Source organism: Nerophis lumbriciformis, linkage group LG36 (genome assembly GCF_033978685.3).
Source record: "Nerophis lumbriciformis linkage group LG36, RoL_Nlum_v2.1, whole genome shotgun sequence".
Classification (NCBI taxonomy): domain Eukaryota; kingdom Metazoa; phylum Chordata; class Actinopteri; order Syngnathiformes; family Syngnathidae; genus Nerophis; species Nerophis lumbriciformis.
In genome coordinates this window covers 21020001-21031484 of record NC_084583.2, presented here as the reverse complement: position 1 = coordinate 21031484, position 11484 = coordinate 21020001, and positions in this window count along the sequence as shown.

Below are 11484 nucleotides of genomic sequence, written 5' to 3'. Positions count from 1 at the left end.
AAATAGATATACCGGCCCACAGGTACATTTTTTTCTCTAAATTTGGCCCCCCCAAGTCAAAATAATTGCCCAGGCCTGTCTTAGGGGGTTAAGGGCTCCGAATAAATGTATTATTAGGACTGCAATTTACAGCCCTGATGGTGTGTATTATCCGGTGTTACTGTACAAACAATAGAACATTTGTTTCCGTTTTTTTAAAAATATAATCAACTAATACAGGTCGTCAAAATAAAGTTTGAAATTTGTTTTCTGCCATTCAAGTATGTAGATCAGGGGTGCTCATTACGTCGATCGCGAGCTACTGGTCGATCTCGGAGGGTGTGTCGGTCGATCACCACCCAGGCATTAAAAAAATAGTCCTAAAAATGAGCGATCATAAATCTTCACTATGACGTCACTTGATTGACATTCACGGCACCCGAGGGTCTTCTGAGATGACGCTGGCTGCTGCCAGCTCATTAAAATTACCGACTGGAAGGCGAGAAACACTTTATTTCAACAGACTCTGGCGCCGTACCTGTCGTCAAAACTCCAAAGACCGACTGCACAGTTGTGCTAACAAAATAAGAGTCTCAGAAAGCTTGCGTGCACAAGCTAGCAAGCTACGGAGTTTGACGACAATGTATTTCTTGTAAAGTGTATACAAAGGAGTACGGAAGCTGGACAAATAAGATGCCAAAAACCAACCACTTTCATGTGGTATTGGACAGAAAGGAGACTTTTTTTCTCCTCCATTCGAAAATGCGGACATTATCATCACTACTGTCTGATTCCTATCAATGCAAGTCATCAGAATCAGGTAATACACCAACTTATATTCTTGTCTTCATGAAAGAAAGGAATCTATATGTGTTAAACATGCTTGTATTATCTTTAAACACCTTTAACTTGTTAACAATATTAACTATATGTGTTAAACATGCTTGTATTATGTTTAAACACCTTTAAGTTGTTAACAATATTAACTATATGTATTAAACATTCTTGTATTATCATTAAACACCTTTATTTTTTTAACAATATTAACTGTGTTAAACATGCTTGTATTATCATTAAACACCTTTAATTTGTTAACAATATTAACTATATGTGTTAAACATGCTTGCATTATCATTAAACACCTTTAACTTGTTAACAAAAACATATATTTCATAAATAAGTAAATATAAATTATATATATGAATGAGGTAGATCCCCACGACTTGATCAATTGAAAAGTAGCTCACCTGCAGAAAAAGTGTGAGCACCCCTGATGTAGATTATGAAAATACGGCGAAAATGTGAATATGAAAATGTTATAGCGGTGAACGTTCAATAATAAGGTTGCTTGAAACTAATTAGGAACGTCTAAGATGACTTATGACCCCTTTCAATAAAGAAAAATGGTTATTATAACACTTCACTCAACATGTTTTTTACTGGAAGTCAGATCATCATCAAAACTCACCTTCAAGCATTTACACACAGCACCAACATTTTGGAGGGGATAGAAGAAAGGTACGAATATAATAAATTATAATTATAATAAGTTTAACTTTTGCGTCTCATTGCACTTAATTGTGGTGCGTTCAAAGACCCTTGATTAAATTTAAAAACAGAGGTGTCATTTGTTTTTAAAGACATGGGGAGACTTAAATCCCAAGAGATGCACTAATCATAGTATAATTCTGATAACAATAATGTATTTCTTACTGGCACTCATCGAGGGCAGACGCTCCCCTTATCTCTCCTGCTTGCTTCTTTGTCTTGTCTTAACTTTCTTGTTGCCTCCTTTTGCATTGCTCTCCAAATCTAAACATTGGAACTAATTAACTGGCCTCAACGAAATTGACAAGATCTTTGGGGGAACCTACTTGTCTTGACGGAGCGGTTGTTGCTGGACACACGACGGACTCTTGGGAGAAGAAGGAGCGCCGCGTGCCGAGCGACCCTTTCAGTGGAGGACGTGAAGATATCCACCTATTAGGAATTATGACAACAGGACATCTGCTGGTTGGAGTAAGCGTTGCTCTGGTTTGTCGACCAATTGGAAGTTGCTGGCAGTCTTCAAAGTACCCCAAAGCTGCCACAATGCGGGCAGAACTGTGGACATTTTATAATTTGGATAACAACGGACTGTCTGCCCCGCAGGATGAATTTGAGGACCAGTCATAGATCATTTAGAGTGAAAAGCTAATTTTATTTCCCGCGCATACAAAACATTCTAACTTGGATTGTTTCCCTGGCTTGGAGACTCTCCTGAAGGACAGTGCGGCGAAGACACAACAAACTCCCTTCTTGTCTGTCATGGACACACACCTGTTGTTGTTGACTTTGGACTGACTGGCGGCTGCAAGGACACCAAGGCCGCGGAACAGAGACACACGGCAGGCTTACACACACACACACACATGCATCCATGAAAAATATACGCCACACACACATATCCCACCCCCCACCCAACGCCCTTGACGCAAATCTCTTAGGGGTGATGGACGGCTGGGCACCGCCTGAAGAGCTGCAGCCTTCCACCATAGCCCCCACTCCCTCCCCTCTTTTGCAAGTCTCGAGATGTACGTTGTAATATGTATATGTGCTTTGCTATGGAGGGTTTTTCCCACTTCAGACTGGGCTAGTAATTATATTTTTTTACTCATCCTCCCCCAGCGTTGACCTTATTCCCATCTTTTACGGGGCGCCTTGTGGCGACCCATCAGCGTTCCTGTTCTGTAACCCTGTACACTGTTTGTTTGTCTCATCTTGAACGGGTTTGTGCTGAAAACTAAGTTGTGTTGTACTTGTGCAATGACAATAAAGACCTACCTACCTATCCCAGGAGATGCACTAATAATAGTATAATTGTCATAATAATAATGTATTATTAGGGCCCTCAATGGCCCATTGCAAAAGGACTCCCTCGGCCTAAAATCAACAGGAAGTTGGCAATTCCCCCTTCAAGACAAAAAAGTACTAAAAACAGTCACTTTTGCCTCTTTGCGCTGTAATTTGACCCCCTTAACATGCTTCAAAACTCACCGAACTTAACACACACATCAGGACTGGCTAAAACTGTGATCTAATGAAAAAACCTAACCCCAAATCTAAAAATTGCACTCTAGAGCAATTTTTGAATAAAACGGATAAAAAACTGCTCCTCGGAAGAAAAACATTACAAAACTGCCTGTAACTCCCACTGGGAAGGTCGGAGAGACATGAAACAAAAACCTCTCCGTAGGTCTCACTTAGACCTACATTTCATAAATTGACAACCCCCAGCAAAAATATACAGGAAGTTTGCTATTCCCCCTTCAACACAACATTTTTGTAAAAACCCGTCCCCTTTCTTCAAACATTATCTCCTCTGAGCGCGTTTGTTGTTTCGGCTTCAAACTAACACAGGAGAGAGATTGAACCCTTCTGATTAAAAGTTGGCGAAAGAGTTGTGATACCTGCTCCGGTTTTGATTTTATGACCCTTCAAAGACCCGCTGCAAAGATGCTCCTGCGGTGCTGTTTTTTTAAGATGGCTGCTCAAAAGCAGGAAGCACCAACGTGCCCACACAATGCAGACAAGGTAGGTACACTAGACAAAAGTCTTGGGACACTTCAGACTACAAGTAGACAAAAGTATTGGGACACTTAGGACTAGCACCTGCCAAATACGCGGGCCCGACCAACGCTGCTTGCAGCTTTAATTATGATTATTATTATCCACCGATGATAATCTTACATGAATCAGATATTCTTTAGAATCTGAAGTAAAGAAAACTTGACAGATTTATAATCATATTTACTGTAAGTGAAAAATTACAGGTTTTATGACTATTTACATTCATATTCTGGCCACTTTATATTAAATTTGTTGGCTTTTCCCCCCAAACAACACCCAATTATTTGGGGGGGGGGGGTATTTTTGAATATGTTAATCAAATTTTTTTTAAAGTCAAAAACAAATACGTTTTTTTACATGCCTTTTAAAAAAAAATGGTTTCAACCAAATCCATGCTACATTTTAGTGCATGTAAACATACCAAGTGTGTGTGTATTGGGGAGTAAACTTATGTTTAAGACAGGATAGGGGGGGCGCATAATTTGGTGCTCCGCCCCTGCAGGTATAGTATCCAATCATAGCATCCGCCCTGTGTGAGAATGAGGAAGTACACTTCCAAATATTCAAAACTAAATATTGTATTACACGTAGAAGAGTCCGATAATATCGGCCGATAAATGCTTTAAAATGTAATATCGGAAATTATCGGTATCGTTTTTTTATTGTTGGTATCGGATTTATTTTTTTTATTAAATCAACATAAAAAAACCACAATATACACTTACAATTAGTGCACCAACCCAAAAAACCTCCCTCCCTCATTTACACTCATTCGCACAAAAGGGTTGTTTCTCGGGATGTCCGATAATGGCTTTTTGCCGATATCCGATATTGTCCAACTCTTAATTACCGATACCGGTATCAACCGATACCGATATATACAGTCGTGGAATTAACACATTATTATGCCTAATATGGACAACCAGGTATGGTGAAGATAAGGTCCTTTTTAAAAATAATAATAAAATAAAATAAGATAAATAAATCAACATTTTCTTGAATAAAAAAGAAAGTAAAAATATAAAAACAGTTACATCGAAACTAGTAATGAATGAAAATGAGTAAAATGAAGTGTTAAAGGTTAGTACTATTAGTGGAGCAGCAGCACGCACAATCATGTGTGCTTACGGACTGTATCCCTTGCAGACTGTATTGATATATATTGATATATAATGTAGGAACCACAATATTAATAACAGAAAGAAACAACCCTTTTGTGTGAATGAGTGTAAATGGGGGAGGGAGGTTTTTTGGGTTGGTGCACTAATTGTATAACCATAATTGTAAGTGTATCTTGTGTTTTTTATGTTGATTTAATAAAAAATAAAAAATAAAAAAGTAAAAACGATACCTAATAAAAAAAACTCCGATACCGATAATTTCCGATATTACATTTTAAAGCATATATCGGCAGGCTGATATTATCGGACATTTCTAGTTGTTTCTTTCTGTTATTAATATTGTGGTTCCTACATTATATATCAATATATATCAATACAGTCTGCAAGGGATACAGTCCGTAAGCACACATGATTGTGCGTGCTGCTGCTCCACTAATAGTACTAACCTTTACCCCTTCATTTTACTCATTTTCATTCAGTACTAGTTTCTATATAACTGTTTTTATATTTTTTACTTTCTTTTTTATTCAAGAAAATGTTTTTAAATTTATTTATCTTATTTTATTATTATTTTTAAAAAGAACCTACAGTAATCTTCACCATACCTAGTTGTCTAAATTGGGCATAATAATGTGTTAATTCCACGACTGTATATATTGGTATCGGTTGATATCGGTATCGGTAATTAAGAGTTGGACATTTTTTTTTGATGACACTGTAAAATAAATTTACATTATTTAAAGGACCGTTTTGCAACGCGATTGTCCTTTAAATAATGTACATTTATTTTACAGTGCTCATCAAAAAAAAGTTATTCATATTCATACTTGCCAACCTTGAGACCTCCGATTTCGGGAGGTGGGGGGTGGAGGCGTGGTCGGGGGTGGGGCAGGGCGTGGTTGAGGGCGTGGTTAAGAGGGGAGGAGTATATTGACAGCTAGAATTCACCAAGTCAAGTATTTCATACATATATATATATATATATATATACACACACACACACATATATATATATATATATATATATATATATATATATATATATATATATATATATATATATATATATATATATATATATATATATATATATATATATATATATATATATATATATATATATACATACATATATATACACATACATATACACATACATATATATATATATATATATATATATATATATATATATATATATATATATATATATACATATATATACATACATATATATACAGGTAAAAGCCAGTAAATTAGAATATTTTGGAAAAACTTTATTTCAGTAATTGCATTCAAAAGGTGTAACTTGTACATTATATTTATTCATTGCACACAGACTGATGCATTTAAATGTTTATTTCATTTAATTTTGATGATTTGAAGTGGCAACAAATGAAAATCCAAAATTCCGTGTGTCACAAAATTAGAATATTACTTAAGGCTAATACAAAAAAGGGATTTTTAGAAATGTTGGCCAACTGAAAAGTATGAAAATGAAAAATATGAGCATGTACAATACTCAATACTTGGTTGGAGCTCCTTTTGCCTCAATTACTGCGTTAATGCGGCGTGGCATGGAGTCGATGAGTTTCTGGCACTGCTCAGGTGTTATGAGAGCCCAGGTTGCTCTGATAGTGGCCTTCAACTCTTCTGCGTTTTTGGGTCTGGCATTCTGCATCTTCCTTTTCACAATACCCCACAGATTTTCTATGGGGCTAAGGTCAGGGGAGTTGGCGGGCCAATTTAGAACAGAAATACCATGGTCCGTAAACCAGGCACGGGTAGATTTTGCGCTGTGTGCAGGCGCCAAGTCCTGTTGGAACTTGAAATCTCCATCTCCATAGAGCAGGTCAGCAGCAGGAAGCATGAAGTGCTCTAAAACTTGCTGGTAGACGGCTGCGTTGACCCTGGATCTCAGGAAACAGAGTGGACTGACACCAGCAGATGACATGGCACCCCAAACCATCACCCAACCATGCAAATTTTGCATTTCCTTTGGAAATCGAGGTCCCAGAGTCTGGAGGAAGACAGGAGAGGCACATGATCCACGTTGCCTGAAGTCTAGTGTAAAGTTTCCACCATCAGTGATGGTTTGGGGTGCCATGTCATCTGCTGGTGTCGGTCCACTCTGTTTCCTGAGATCCAGGGTCAACGCAGCCGTCTACCAGCAAGTTTTAGAGCACTTCATGCTTCCTGCTGCTGACCTGCTCTATGGAGATGGAGATTTCAAGTTCCAACAGGACTTGGCGCCTGCACACAGCGCAAAATCTACCCGTGCCTGGTTTACGGACCATGGTATTTCTGTTCTAAATTGGCCCGCCAACTCCCCTGACCTTAGCCCCATAGAAAATCTGTGGGGTATTGTGAAAAGGAAGATGCAGAATGCCAGACCCAAAAACGCAGAAGAGTTGAAGGCCACTATCAGAGCAACCTGGGCTCTCATAACACCTGAGCAGTGCCAGAAACTTATCGACTCCATGCCACGCCGCATTAACGCAGTAATTGAGGCAAAAGGAGCTCCAACCAAGTATTGAGTATTGTACATGCTCATATTTTTCATTTTCATACTTTTCAGTTGGCCAACATTTCTAAAAATCCCTTTTTTGTATTAGCCTTAAGTAATATTCTAATTTTGTGACACACGGAATTTTGGATTTTCATTTGTTGCCACTTAAAATCATCAAAATTAAATGAAATAAACATGTGAATGCATCAGTCTGTGTGCAATGAATAAATATAATGTACAAGTTACACCTTTTGAATGCAATTACTGAAATAAATCAAGTTTTTCAAAATATTCTAATTTACTGGCTTTTACCTGTATATATATATATATATATATATCTACATCCTGAAAATATGCAAACAAAACTGTGTTTAGATAATTGATACTTCAAACTTGCATAAATAAATATTAAGGAATATAACATAACTTGGCTTCTGAGAGCTTCAAAATGTAATGAATAAAATGCTAGTCTTTGATAAACAAGCAATTATTTTAATTTAAAATGAATTATTTCAAATATGTTTATTTTAATGTATAATTCTAATGCCTGGATGTAATAAGGAGTCAGAAAAAATACAATTAATTTTGTTGTTTTTAGCAAAATATAGTAAAAATGTATTTAGTTTTTTTTAAATTATTATTAATAAATATATTTATTTGTAGGTAAGATAAACATAATACAATTTAATGTAATGAATACAATGCAAAAGTCTTTGATAAACAAGCAATTATTTTAATTTAAAATTAATTATTTCAAATATGTTTATTTTAATGTATAATTCTAATGCCTGGATGTAATAAGGAGTCAGAAAAAATACAATTAATTTTGTTGTTTTTAGCAAAATATAGTAAAAATGTATTTAGTTTTTTTTTAATTATTATTAATAAATATATTTATTTGTAGGTAACATAAACATAATACAATTTAATGTAATGAATAAAATGCAAAAGTCTTTGATAAACAAGCAATTATTTTAATTTAAAATGAATTATTTCAAGTATGTTTATTTTAATGTATAATTCTAATGCCTGGATGTAATAAGGAGTCAGAAAAAATACAATTAATTTTGTTGTTTTTAGCAAAATATAGTAAAAATGTATTTAGTTTTTTTTTTTTAATTATTATTAATAAATATATTTATTTGTAGGTAAGATAAACATAATAATACAATTTATCTCTAGTCTGGATGATTTATTTCTTGTCACCCAGTTATGAAAAAAGGCTGTCCTCACTCAGGTCCGCATGGAGCTGTAGGGGGCGTGGCCTCCAGCTCCGGCTGAAAATCGGGAGATTTTCGGGAGAATATTTGTCCCCGGAGGTTTTCGGGAGAGGCGCTGAATTTCGGGAGTCTCCCGGAAAATTCGGGAGGGTTGGCAAGTATGTTCATATATAGTTGTTTGAAGCATTACATTACAGTTAAATGTGTAAGAAAAACATTTGATATCGACGTTATTCCCTCTTTCAAACACATAATATGATAAAGTTTCGATGTATTCAGTTTTACAACAGATACGTGCGTCATAAAACAGAAACTTGTCATATGCGTCTTGAATGGTGACTATTTCTTTTCAACAGAACTCACCCTCTGGGTCTTGTACGTGTCGCCAGAGCATCAGCGCTGCCAGCCAGCAAAGGTTTCCCTCGACCAGGGGAGCATCTTGTCAGTGGCCGCCATTGTGTCTTCTGTCTTTCCCGCTCGCTTCTTCCTCAATAATTGACACGTGACTATCATCGTCAACACGAGGTGGAAGCAGGTGGCGCTGACAAGACAGTGGGCGGGCTCTAGCGAATAGCGAGCTCTGATTGGTCACTTCAAGTCTGAACGTTTTATTGTTTGCTTTTACTGTGATACAATCAGAGGTGGGTAGTAACGCGCTACATTTACTCCGTTACATCTACTTGAGTAACTTTTGGGATAAATTGTACTTCTAAGAGTAGTTTTAATGCAACATACTTTTACTTTTACTTGAGTATATTTATAGAGAAGAAACGCTACTTTTACTCCGCTACTTTTATCTACATTCAGCTCGCTACTAATTTTTATCCATCTGTTAATGCACGCTTTGTTTGTTTTGGTCTGTCAGACAGACCTTCATAGTGCCTGCGTTTCAACAAATACAGTCACTGGTGACGTTCACTCCGTTCCACCAATCAGATGCAGTCACTGGTGACGTTGGACCAATCAAACAGAGCCAGGCGGTCACATGACCTGACTTAAACAAGTTGAAAAACTTATTGGGGTGTTGCCATTTAGTGGTCAATTGTACGGAATATGTACTGTACTGTGCAATCTACTAATAAAAGTTTCAATCAATCAATCAAAAGTGTGAAGGAAAAAAGACACTTTTTTATTTCAACCGTACATCCCGTCAAAAGCCTAAAGACTGACTGCACAGTTCCTGTCTTCACAATAAAAGTGCCGCTCCATCGCGCTTGCGCTTTCAAAATAAGAGTCTCCGAAAGCCAGCGCAAACAAGCTAGCAAGCTACGGAGTTTGCCGCCAATGTATTTCTTGTAAAGTGTATAAAAACGAACATGGAAGCTGGACAAACAAGATGCCAAAAACCAACCACTTTCATGTGGTATTAGACAGAAAGGAGGAACTTTTTTTCTCCTCCATTTGAAAACGTGGACGTTATCATCACTACTGTCTGATTACAATCAATGCAAGTCATCAGAATCAGGTAATACACCAACTTATATTCTTGTCTTCATGAAAGAAAGGAATCTATATGTGTTAAACATGCATGTATATTCATTAAAACACCTTTAACATGTAAACAAAAACGGCAAAATAAATAAATATAAATTATATACTGTATATATCAATGTATGTATATATATATGTGTGTATATATATATATATGTGTGTGTGTGTATATGTTACTCATCAGTTACTCAGTACTTGAGTAGTTTTTTCACAACATACTTTTTACTTTTACTCAAGTAAATATTTGGGTGACTACTCCTTACTTTTACTTGAGTAATAAATCTCTAAAGTAACAGTACTCTTACTTGAGTACAATTTCTGGCTACTCTACCCACCTCTGGATACAATCATACAAATAACACATTTAGTCAACCTTGTAATTCATTCATAACTTAAATAGGAAGTGAACAGTACAAGTTACGGAAAAATAATTGATATTCTGCAAATACTAATAAAAACATTTAAGTGAACTAGCTTCATTGAGTTTTATCATGTAAGATGGTTGCTGGAAAATATTCTCAATATTTTTTCTCTTGTTTAAGTTTGGTTCCTGTCAAGGATTAAACATATCTTCGCATATTACTAATTCCAAACATAACATGGATACATCATACTCACAGTTAAACCCCCAAATTATTCATACTCAGGTCAAAATGAGGTTTTAGTTGGTATTTGTGTATACTTTAGCTGGAAATGCCTTAAAAGGTAGCAAATGATATAGATTATGTAAATATATATACATATATATATATATATATATATATATATATATATATATATATATATATATATATGTCTTAATAAGGTTATCCAAAAAATAGTGCTCGATACCGTAGTAGAGCGCAATATATGTATGTGTGGGAAAAAAAATCACAAGACTATTTCATCTCTACAGGCCTGTTTCATGAGGGGGGGTACCCTCAATCATCAGGAGATTTTAATGGGAGCATTCGCATACCATGGTTTATATAGGGCACAGAGTGGGTGGGTACAGGCTGGCGTAGGGGCGTGGTGATTGGCTCATGTGTTACCTAGGAGGTGTTTCCGTCTGTGGCGGCATGCTGTTACAATTTCGCTGCGCTTGTTGAGGGATGACAGGTCTGGACGGTAAATAATAAACAGTTTCTCTTTCAAGCATAGGTTGCATCTTTTATTACCACATTGGTACCAATCTAAGGTAATACGCAAGGACATTAACACATCCGACACATATGTAGGATTAACCGAGGGAGAATTCAAAACCAGATGGAACAATCACAAGGCTTCTTTCAGGAACAAAAACCTGCGAAATACCACAGAACTCAGCAAACACATTTGGGACCTCAAAGACAATAATGTTGAATATTCAATAACATGGCAAATTCTTGCATCCAGCACACCTTACAATAGTGGTAATAAAAGATGCAACCTATGCTTGAAAGAGAAACTGTTTATTATTTACCGTCCAGACCTGTCATCCCTCAACAAGCGCAGCGAAATTGTAACAGCATGCCGCCATAGACGGAAACACCTCCTAGGTAACACATGAGCCAATCACCACGCCCCTACGCCAGCC